Genomic DNA, 12,611 nt, shown 5'->3' with positions numbered 1-12,611 from the left:
GAATGATCGTAGCTAGTCCAATAAGTCGTTTATTTGCATAAAAATCTGGTATCTCAATTCTGGGTATCTCTGGTTGTTGCGAAATATCTTCTGGTATAATCATATCTCTTGTTAATCCTATCTTTGCAACTTGTATAACTGGTTTTATTTCATCATATAATATCTCTGCTGGTGCAGTATAACACTTTATATAAAATAAATTTCCTTTTGTTATTCTTTTGTAGGTGGTGAATATCTTGTATAATTCTTCCATAGCTGTTAGCTCTTCTCCGTCTTGGGTATATATAGTGTTTAGTAGTCCATAGTCAAAACAGGTTTTAACTAGGCTTGGGTTAGTTTTGGGTAGTGCTATTAGTTTGTTATATCCTTGTAATTTTTGGGTTATATAATTGGTATTTGGTTCTTTGATGTCTGTAGCTCTGGGGTTATGGTTTAGAAAGGTTTGTACTCTGTATATATTTTATATGTATTTCTGGGCGGTGTAGTTGTATACTTTTTTGTCTTGGTTTAGGCTATCTCGGTATGTGTTAACTTGTGGGGGTATGAATAAATGGTCTTTTTGTGTTTTTAGTGTAAATGGTTTTTCAAATATTTTATTCATATTTACATTCTGGTATCTTGGTCTATTAACTTCTTTGCTTGTAGCTGCAGAAGTAGATTGATAAATGTTATGGGTTTTATGGAGTGTCCCAACGTCTCCTTCTAGCTCTGGATTTTTAATGTCTTCCGATCGACATAGCTCTGCACACTGCTGAGTTAGCTGATTTGTAGCTATAGACTTCAGTTTATCTTCATTAGTCTTTAGTTTTTCTATCTCATTAACCATACTGTCTACTTTCATTGAAAGCGTAGTTAGGGTGTTAAGTATTTTTTCTAGAGTATCTTCCTCTACTATTTCAGTCTGTGTAGCTTTGTCTTGATATGTAATCTGCAATAACATTTTTGTTAGTACTGATCACTTCAATTGTAAATGTGAAATTTAATATATTTAAAACTAGTCTCCGAATCTCTTTTGTTGTAACTGAATTTTGTATTTTCTTTGTTAACCACCAGCGTACCTATGTATTATCTGTTCGTACAATAAATTTGTTATATACAATATATGGCTCAAATGCTAATAAACATTTATATAATGAACATAATTCTTTCCTATTTATTTCCCATTTTATTTCTGTTTCGTTGAACGTACCTGAGTAGTATCTACAATGGTGTTCTATTTTTTCTGCTTCATATCGATATTTAAGTACTCCTCCATAACTATATTCACTAGCATCTGCTTCTACTATATATATAAATTTTCTATTTTCATCTGGAAATTGTAATTTTGGTAATTCTCTGCAAAGTAATTTTATTTTTTGGACTTGTTTTTTATCTTTTTCATCATAGTTATATTCTATATCCTTTTTTAATTTTTTCTGTAGTGGTTTTAAAGTTTCTGCTAATTTTGGAATATATTCTCTTACTTGGTTTACTAGTCCTAAAAATGATTGTAATTTCTTTTTTGTATCTAATTCTTCTTTCGAATTTATTATTTTTTGTACTATGTGTTGTTGCATTTTTACTCCACTTTTATCTATTTGTATTCCTAAAAATTCTATCTGGTTTTTCATGATTTCAGCTTTCTTTTGCTTAGACTTATTCCCGATTTTTCTATTATATCTGTGAACTGTTCTAATAATTTTAAATGTTCTTCTTTGATTTTTGTATATAATAATATATCATCTATGTATACTATACAATTAGATAATTGTTTAAAATAATTATCCATAAAATGTTGATATCTACCTGGTGCATTTTTATATCCAAATGGTAACACGTTCCATTCATAAAATCCTTGTGGTACCGTAAATGCGGTCAATTCTTTAGATTCTTCTTCTAGCTTTAGGAGGTAAACTCCTGATTTACAATCAAATTTGCTAAAATAATTATATCCTTGGATTTGTCTTATTTTTAATATCTTATTTGGTATTGGATAATTATATGTTATAGTTTTTGCATTTAAATTTCTATAATCAATAACCATCCTACTTTTTCCTCTTTTTTGTTCACTATGTTTATTTACTATAAATGCTGGACTATTATGTTTACTATTACTTTTTTGTATATATTGTTTTTCTAATAATTCATCTATGTGCATTTTAAATTCTTTTAAATCATCAAAATTATATGTTAATGGTTTTTGGGTTATTATGCTATTTTTATCTATTAATTCAATTTTTATAGTAGTTTTATGTTTTTTCCCATCCTTTTAATGGATCTTCACTATATAATTGTTCTAATTTTTTCTGAATTATTGCTATTTTATTTATTGAAAATATAGTTATTTCTGTTTTATTTATCGAAAATACTACTAGTTCTACTGTATCTTCAGTATTTTTTATATTTTCTAACTTTTGTGTAATTTTTTCACTTCCTTTTATCCAATCAGTTTTCTTTCTTATTTTATTATTAACTCTTTTTGCTCTTACTTTTTGTTTACATGGTGTTGTAAACCACCAGTCTGTTTTGGGTATTATATGTGGGTATAATTTATCTAAGAATGGCATTCCTAAAAGTATATCTTTTGATGTTAATTCATAATTATAAATTTCTTCTATTGTTAATATCTTATCCCATACTTGTATTTTTACATTCCTAGCTTTATAAGTAATTAGGCTTCCTTCATTATTAAATCCTTTAACTATTATTGGTGTTTTTAATTTATCCCATTTACTTTCTGGTAAGCAATTATATCTACATAAATTAGCTTCTACTCCTGTATCTATCATTGGCGTATAATATCTACTGTAATATCCTTCTACTACTATCTTCATTAATACATATATCTTCATTTCATGTTAAGGCTCTTTTTAAGAATAACTTTTCTTTGTTATATGTTAAAGTTAATTGTGTATGTTCTATATTATATGGTTTTACTTGTTCTAACCATTTTATTCCTAATATTATATCTGCTTTTTGCATTTCTTCCTTTACTTCGAATTCTATTTTTATTTTTCTAACTCCTATTATTATTTCTTTTTCTGCTATATTTTTATTATTTATTAAACTTCTAGGTAGATCTGGGCATATATCATTGTCGGTCTTTATTTCTTCATTTTTTACTAGATATTTTGCTATATAATTTTCTTCTTGTCCTGTATTTAAAAGTATTAGGTATTCTTTTTCATTTATTTTTCCTGTTATGTAATATTGGTTTAAATTACTTATTGAATTTGTTTCATAACTTGTTCTTTTTGATGAGCTTGATGATTCTGGTTTTTCATTAGCTATTCTTTTCGTTGTACTTATTCTATCATTTACTATTTCTAAATTTTCCTCTGTATCTATGTCTCTATAGCTATAATCATTATAATCTATTGTTTTTACAATTTGTTCGAATGGGCTTTCTATTTGTATTTTGTTAATCTTATTTTTCCCTGTTATTTTATATTTTGTTGTTAATACATATAGATTTTTACATCTTGCTGTAAATATTTTACTTCCTTGGGTTAATTCTATTCCTGATATTTTCCAATATAATACTAGTGATTTATCTATATTTCTATCTGTTACTGCTACTAAATAATTTGCACTTATTATAAATTTAAATTTTTGATATATTAGATTTCCTTTTACGACAGTTATTATGCTTTTTTCTATAGGTTTTATAATTCTATCATCTGCTAAATATAATTCTATTGGTGTATCTATTCCTTCTCTAAAACATGCTTTTATTAATATCTCTGTACCTCCAAGGTGTACATATTTTATTGGATCTCCTTTACTTTTTATATCATTTATTTCTTTATTAATTATTCTTTTTGTTAGCAGTGGTATACTAGCTTTTCCTTTTGCATATCTGCAGTCTATTACATGTTCTTTTTGGCATACTACATAATATTCATCCTTTTTCCTAGTAAAAATATTTTTTATTGTTGGTATTTTAAATATTTTCTCTACACTTAAATCTAATTCTTTTCCTTTTATTTCATCAAATATGTTGCTGTCAAATATTATTTTTTGTTCCGTTCCTTCATCATTTAAATATTCTTCCTTTGTTATTATTTTTATATCTTCTTCAGTCATTTGATTCATCTATTTCGCTATCTATTTCAGTATCTGTTTCGTTTTCTAGAAATTTCATATATACTATCTTCACTTTCTAATTCATAATCTATATAATCTATCTGCATATATTCGGTATTATCTATTTTTATTTCTGATATTTGTTTATTTTTTGGATTTTTAGGTAATTTACAATCTCTAGCTAAATGTCCTAACTTTCCACAATTATAACATGTACATTCTTTTATAGATTTCTTCTTTCTATATGGTCTTTTATGTTTATAATTTTTTACATAATATCTTTTTCTCGGTTTCTTATATTTATATTTTGATTTTTTATATTTTTTATATTTCTTATGTCTTTTTCTTTTCTTATAATATCTTTCTTCGCATCCAAATTGGGGTGCTATTTTATTTTTGCAACATGCTAAATTTCTTATTAATGTTTTTTCCATTTTTAATTATTCTCTATATTTTTCACATAAGTTTCTATACCATTGTTGTAAATATTTTATTCTTGCTCCTAACGTATCTACTATTTTTGCTTCTTCCCAACTTTTTATTATTTTCGAACTAAATGGCTCGAGTAATTTATTAAAATATAATTTTCTTATTTCTTTACTTTCTTCTATACTATATGCTCCTTTGTAATAATATTCTTTAAATGCGCAAGTATATTCATCTATATAACACATATTACATATTGCTAATTTTAACATTAAATTCCTATTTGTATCTTTTTCTTCATTTTGTTTTTCTTCGATTGTTGTCGTACTACCAAATTCATCTTTTATAGCTGTTTCATATTTTTTTAATAATTCTATAGGTGTTAGTTTAGTTGTTGTCGATGATGTTCCTTCTATAGGTTTATTAGTTCTTAATACTTTTTTGCTATTTTCAGTTAAATTTGCAAACCATAGTTTTACTGATCCTATTAGGGTTTTTTCTATATATTCAGGTGCATCTGTTATATTTATATTATTATCTAATAATTGTTTTGTCATATATCCTATCCATAATTATATTGTTTTTTCTGTATCTATTACACAGTCTAGATCTAAAAAGTTATAATTTTTATTAATTATTTGTTTTGGTATCCATTTGTCATATTCATTATATTTTTTAAACTTATTCTTATAATATATAGGTTTTCTTATTTCTGTTGTTTTAGGTATTATATTTTCATTTTCTTTTTTATCAAGAGTATTTATTTCTGTGTGGGTAGTTTCTAAGTTTTCCTCATTAATTTCTTTTTGTTTTTCATTGATTTCTAAATTTTTTGTATTTGTTAATATTTCTGTATATGTTTCACTATCTTCGGAATCATAGTTGTCTGTCTCTGTCTCTTCAATATCTATATTATTTATTTCTAATTCTTCGTTTTTTATTTCTAATTTTTCTTTAAATTGATTTATCTCGTTCAGTAATTTCTGTTCTCTATCTTTTTCTTCTTTCTCTTTTTGTCTTTGTTCATACAATTCTTTTAATATTTGTAATTCTTTTTCTAATTCAGCAATTCTACTATTTTTAGTTTCTTCTATTTTTAAATGTGTTATTAATTTTGATTCAATACTAGATATTAATGTAATTAAGTAGGCTAATTTTTGTGGATTTTCTTTTGTTTTATTTAGACTTATATATTCTGAATAATTACTAATTAAAGATTCTTTAATTTTTCTAAAAGCTTTTCTATTTTTAAATGGTCTTCGCATTATTAATTTAATAATTTTGTAGGTAAATTTTTTAACTCTAAATCTAATTTTGACTCTAACATATATACTCTAACTCTAATATATATATCTAATTTAAGAGAAAAAAGGGACCAATAATTTAGTCGTAATTTGTTAGGCAGACTTGGGTTTTACCGATATAAGAAGACGGTCAAAACATGCCATCAATTTTTCTTTGCCATTTTTGAGGGTCACTTTTCTATAATCCTTTGTGATCAATCATATCTACCATTCTAAAAGGTTGAGCTAGCCAATAATATCATCCAATAAATAAAGGTAAATTAAAAATTGTGTATAAATACAGTAAAATCCCATTATAAGAGTTATTCATATTTTACGACATATTTCACAATAACGATTTAATTTTCTCTAAATTGATTTTCATGTTATATTTTATTTCTTTATAATAGCATTCTACCTACAATAAAAATGACATTTTTTATACTAGTACTCAAAAAAAAAAAAAGGATAACTCGATTAACTAAAGTTTCCGTTATGTGCAGAGTCTGGGGAAGAGTTTAACTACAAGAATCTATTGTACGCAACCTTACCTTACATTTTTGTCAGAAACTATTTTCAAGGCTTGAACCCATGACCTCCCGATTACATGGCAACAACTTTACCAATATATTTTGTGATAATATTTTGTAAAAGATATATTATATATAAAAATATAAAATATTTATAATAGTAATCATTATATTAATGTTATCATTAATGATAATAATAATGTGGAAGACACGCATTAGGGTAGAAAGTTAGAAGGTAGTAGATTATTGTCATGCTTTTTGAGGGTTTAGGCTTATTGGTGTTTGTCGTTTACTAGCAGTAGTAGTGTAGTTATTGCATTTGCTATCTAGAATAATTTGTTATTTTGTGTTCAATTATCACACTATTTTGTTGTTGTTCTTTTCCTTTTCTTTGGCTAGCACTGCTTCCTTTGTTAGTTGCTACGTTTTTCTTCACTATTTCCTTCTTCTTTGAGCTAGGATTTACTGCATTTGAGTCAAGCATCTTTCCAAAACAACCTCTCTACTTTTACTAAGTAATGTTAAGGTTTGCGTACACTGTACCCTCTCCAGAATCCATTTGTGGAATTTCACTGATATGTTGTTGTTGCATCATCAATGTGATGCACGTAATAAATTTATTTCAAATATAAATATATCATATTTATCAATACAATACAATACAGTATAAATATATTATAAAATAATACGTAATAATCATCCAAATAAAATGTAGAATCAATTATATTAATTCGGGAGGAAGTATTGAGACTAACGGAAATTTTTTACTTTTCTTCTACAAATATGATTTTCATGGAATACGGAAAACGAAAAATAAATTTCGTCCTGCATACATCAACAACAACAAACCCAGTGTATTCCCACCTAGTGGGGTCTGGGGGGGGGGGGGGGTAAGATGTACGCAGTCCATACCTCTACCTCTAAAGAAGTAGAAAGGCTGTTTCCGATAGACCCCCAGCTCAAGTCACGAGATACCACACAAACTCATAGTAAAGCACAGAACTAGATTACATAACATAAATACGGCACCCATAAGTATTAGAAAACAGAGAAAAGCACACAGATTCGTAATAAACATGGAACACGGAATCATAACAAGAATAAAACCCCCACCAAGTAATTTCCTACCCTAGCAACCCAAACCGGCCCTAGTCTTCTGCCCTAATTCGCGTCCTCCAGACCTTCCTATCTAGGGTCATGTCCTCGGTGAGCTGTAACTGCTCCATGTCCCGCCTAATCACCTCACCCCAGTACTTCTTCGGCCTACCTCTACCCCGCCTAAAACCATCCAACGCTAGCCTCTCACACCTACGAACCGGGGCATCCATGCCCCTCCTTTTCACGTGTCCGAACCATCTCAATCGGGCTTCCCGCATCTTGCACTCCACCGGAGTCACACCAACCTTCTCCCGGATAGTCTCATTCCTCACTCTATCCCCTCTAATCAGCCCACACATCCAGCGCAACATCCGTATTTCTGCCACCTTCATTTTTTGGATGTGAGAGTTCTTAACTGGCCAACACTCCGCTACATACAACATGGCCGGAAGGACTACCACCCTGTAGAATTTTCCTTTCAGCTTGGGCGGCACCTTCATATCACACAACACCCCCGACACGAGCTTCCACTTCATCCATCCTGCCCCAATACGGTGCGAGACATCCTTGTCAATCTCACCGTTACTCTGGATCACGGACCCGAGATACTTGAAACTATCCCTCTTACATACCTCCTGTGATTCCAGCTTCACTACTACCTCATTCTCCCGCCTCACGTCATTAAACTTGCATTCCATATACTCTATCTTGCTTCTGCTCACCCTGAACCCTTTAGACTCAAGAGTTTGCCTCCACACCTCTAATTTGTCATTCACACCCCCTCGAGTTTCATCTATCAGAACTACATTGTCTGCAAAAAGCATACACCAAGGCACCTCCCCTTGAATACGCCGCGTCAACACATCCATCACCAACGCAAACAAAAAGGGGATAAGAGTAGATCCCTGATGCAATCCTGTCAAGACAGTGAAATGCTCTGAGTTTCCTCCCGCCGTCCTCACCTGGGTTTTCGCTCCATCATACATATCCTTAATTGCTCTGATATATGCCAGCGGTACTCCACTCACCTCCAAGCATCTCCAAAGCACCTCCCTGGGGACTTTGTCGTAAGCCTTCTCCAGGTCGATAAACACTATGTGCAGGTCCTTCTTCCTTTCCCTATACTGTTCCACCAACCTCCACACCAGGTGAATTGCCTCCGTCGTCGAGCGGCCAGGCATAAATCCAAACTGGTTTTCCGAAATAGACACTATCCGTGTCAGCCTCACCTCGACCACTCTCTCCCAAATCTTCATAGAGTGACTCAATAACTTAATCCCCCTATAGCTATTGCAACTCTGGATGTCACCCTTATTCTTATAGAGAGGGATCATGGTACTCCACCTCCAAGCCTCGGGCATCTTTATCGTCTTGAAGATTTCATTAAACAATCCAGTCAACCACCTTACACCAGCCTCTCCAACGAACTTCCAAAACTCCACCGGTATCTCGTCCGGCCCTGTCGTCCTAACCCTTCGCATCCTGCGAATAGCCTCTTTAACCTCTTCTACCTTAAAACGTCTACAATAGCTAAAATCCCGACACTCCTCTGAGTGCTCCAGTTCCCCTAACACAATAGGTCTATCCCCTTCGTCATTCAAGAGCCTATGAAAGTACGACTGCCATCTATTCTTAATGTGGCCGTCCTCCACCAACACTCTACCGTCCTCTCCCTTAATGCACCTCACCTGATAGAGGTCACGACCCTTCCTCTCCCTAGCCTTAGCGAGTCTAAACAACTTTTTCTCCCCTCTTTTCCCCTGTAACCCTGCATACAAGCTCTCAAAAGCAGCCGTCTTGGCTGCCGTGACTGCTAACTTAGCCTCCTTCCTAGCTAGCTCGTACTCTTTCCTGTTTACCCGCTTCTCTTCTTCGTCCTTACTCTCAACCAATTTAGCATACGCCCCTTTCTTGGTCCCCACTTTCTTCTCTACCTCTTTATTCCACCACCAATCCCCCCGATGATGCCCGGCCCGGCCCCTAGAAACACCCAACACCTCACTTGCATTCTCCCTGATGCACCTAGCCGCCCTATCCCACATACTATCCACGTCCTCCCTACACTCCCACGCCCCCATTCCCGCCAACTTCTCTTCTATCTCCCACGCATTCACTAGCATCAAGCCGCCCCACTTAATTCTAGGTCTACACTCCTTACTCCTCCTCTTTCTATTCTTCTTTATACCCAAATCCATAACCAAGAGCCTATGCTGGGTCGAGAGATTCTCACTCGGGATGACCTTACAGTCCTTACACAACGCCCTATCCCCTTTCCTAAGCAACAAAAAGTCAATATGGGTCCTGGCTATCGCGCTTTGAAAGGTGATCAGGTGGTCGTCCTTCTTCGGGAAGCCCGAGTTCACCACCACCAGGCCAAAGGACCTGGCAAACTCCAATAGAGTAGCCCTCTCTTCATTTCTTTCCCCAAAACCAAAACCACCATGCACATCACCAAAGCCTCCCGGTAACGCCCCGATGTGCCCGTTGAAATCTCCTGCTACAATAATCTTCTCCGAGCTAGGCACGCCTCTCACCACCTCCTCCAAAGCCTCCCAAAACCGCGTCTTCTCCTCCCCCTCCGATCCCACTTGCGGCTCATAGGCACTACACACTTTCAGGGTAAACCCCCGAATGACTAACTTAATAGTCATCAACCTATCGTTGATCCTCTTCACCTCTACTACCTGACCTCTAAGCTCTTTATCTACTAAGATGCCAACTCCATTTCTACGCCTCTCGCTCCCAGAGTACCACAGCTTGTAACCATCCACCTCCCTAGCCTTAGACCCTACCCACTTGGTCTCTTGAACACACGCAATATTGATCCTCCTCTTCCTAAGAATCTTCACAAGCTCTATGGACTTACCCTGAAGGGTTCCTATATTCCAAGACCCAACCCTCAGCCTACCATCACTCTCCACACGTCCTCCCCCCCCCCCCCCCCCCCCCGCGGCCAAACCTTGGCCTCCCTCCTACTCCCGCCCTTTCCTCATCCCCCGTCCCCACCACTGCCCCACGCCCGCACAGCTACAACCACACGAAAGTATAGGAAAATATAAAGATATAAACGATGGTAGTAGCAAAGTAGCAGCAAGAAATACAAGGCTCACACAAATTCAAAGGAATAATCCAGGAACAAAACTAAACTCAACTAGAGAGCAAACACCACTGGACTCAACACCCACAGCCCCAAAAACAGATTCCCAAGCTGATAACCCTCGACAAAGCAGTGCAAGAAACGACCACAGCAACAGCAACAACAGACAACAGACAATATCAACAAATCCAACGCAAGTCAAGGTACAGGGGCTACTATTAGCATAATACGAAGAATGAAATAACAAAGGTTAGAAGTCACCAGGTTATGCTTGTAAACCAAGCCGAAAACCAAAGCCCAGCGTTGATCGGGTTCCGGGGAATTCCGGTGCTGAGATGGAGTTGCGGCTGCTGGAGACCGAGGGAACTGGTCGTCGTTTGGGTGCTGCGGCTGCTGGCGGCCGAGCGGCGGGTGCAGGCGGAGCTGCGGCTGGAGACCGAGCTTCGGCTGTTGGAGACCAAATCGACGGCTGGAGACCAAGCGACGGATGGTTGGAGACCGAGGTGGGGGGGGGGGCTGTTGTATCCCGCCGGCGTCGGAGAGGGGGGTATGGACGGAGATGGGGGGTATAAATGGAGGGGGGGAAGCGGATTGGAACCGGAGGTCGGTGACAGAGGGCAGCCGGGAGCGGCGACGGGGGTCGGCGCCGGGGACCGGAGGTCAGGGCCGGAGGTCGGGTCGGGTCGGCGCCGAAGGTCGACGACGGCGACGGCGACGGGGCCAGGACGAGAGAGAGAGAGAGAGGGTAGGGAGAGAGAGAGAGCCATACCGGAGGTCGGGCCGGAGGTCGGGTCGGGTCGGCGCCGGAGGTCGGCGACGGCGACGGGGGCAGGGGACCGGGACGAGAGAGAGAGAGAGGGAAAGGAGAGAGAGAGAGAGAGCTGTTAGTGGGAAGGGAGAAACCTTGTACGATATTTTTGAAGACCTAAAGGATAACTTGAGAGAAATAATTAGGATAACATCATTTTCTCGACACTTTTATTTTAAGTGGAAAAATTGTAAATATGACCAAAGTTTCTGCAGAATTTCTGTACGTGTATAAAGAAAAATAGTACCAAAAATTATATTCCCCGAAAGGTAGCTCATGAGGGTAGTTTGTCTGTTGTTTGTCCAAAACCATATGAGGAGATCAAAAACCTTAAAAGTCCATCCCCATGTCAAGGACATTTGAAGTGTGGATAGTATAATATAAGATGGGAGCCTCAACATCGGAAACAATATAATGAGTTGAATAGACTTAACTCTGATACCATGATAAACAATGAGTTGGAGGACTTAACAAGACTAGATCATGAAGGAAAAATTGTTGAAGACCATATAAACAGATCAAATTTTTTTGACCTCACCGATATAAATCTCCAACAATCTGGAGAAGATAGAATCTACTCAAATAAAGAAAACCAAATTTTCTAGCCACAAAACCTATAATCTGTTATAAAATTATGTACGAAACAAAGTATAATATAATAGAAATAACAAGTAGTGTGCAAAATAAAGAGTTCAAATTGTAGTTGTATATTACTTTCATACCTTTTCAAGAATAACAATAAGCCTATATATATATAGCCAATAATGAAGTATGGCACATGGCATTTTCTTTGCAACATGATATTCATTTTTCTTCAACACTCCCTCTTGGATGTCATGTAAAAAATCTTTCTGAATACGCATTTGAGTGTTGCCTCATTAAAAATCTTACCAAGAAAAAGTCAAAGAGATAAAAACCTTGGTTAAGAAAAAAAGAGTACAATGCGTATTTTTACCCTCAATACAATCGGTTCAGTCTTCGCATTCCAATCTTGTATACCATTTTCTCAAAAGTTGAAGTTGGTAGGATTTGGTGAACAAATTTGCTGGATTGTCACTTGAACGGATTTGTTATACATCAATATCATCATTCTTCTGGAGATCATGTGTGAAGAAGAATTTTGGCGAAATGTGCTTCGTTCTATCTCCTTTTATAAACCTCCTTTTAATTGAGTTATGCATGTTGCATTGTCTTCAAATATGACTGTGGATATCATGATATCGAGCTTCAGGCTACATATCTCTTTGATGGAATGTATCACTGACCTCAGTAATATGTATTCTCTACTTGGCCCATGAATAACT

Source organism: Capsicum annuum, chromosome 1 (assembly GCF_002878395.1).
Source record: "Capsicum annuum cultivar UCD-10X-F1 chromosome 1, UCD10Xv1.1, whole genome shotgun sequence".
In the NCBI taxonomy this organism is placed as follows: Eukaryota; Viridiplantae; Streptophyta; class Magnoliopsida; order Solanales; family Solanaceae; genus Capsicum; species Capsicum annuum.
This window is presented reverse-complemented; position numbering follows the sequence as displayed.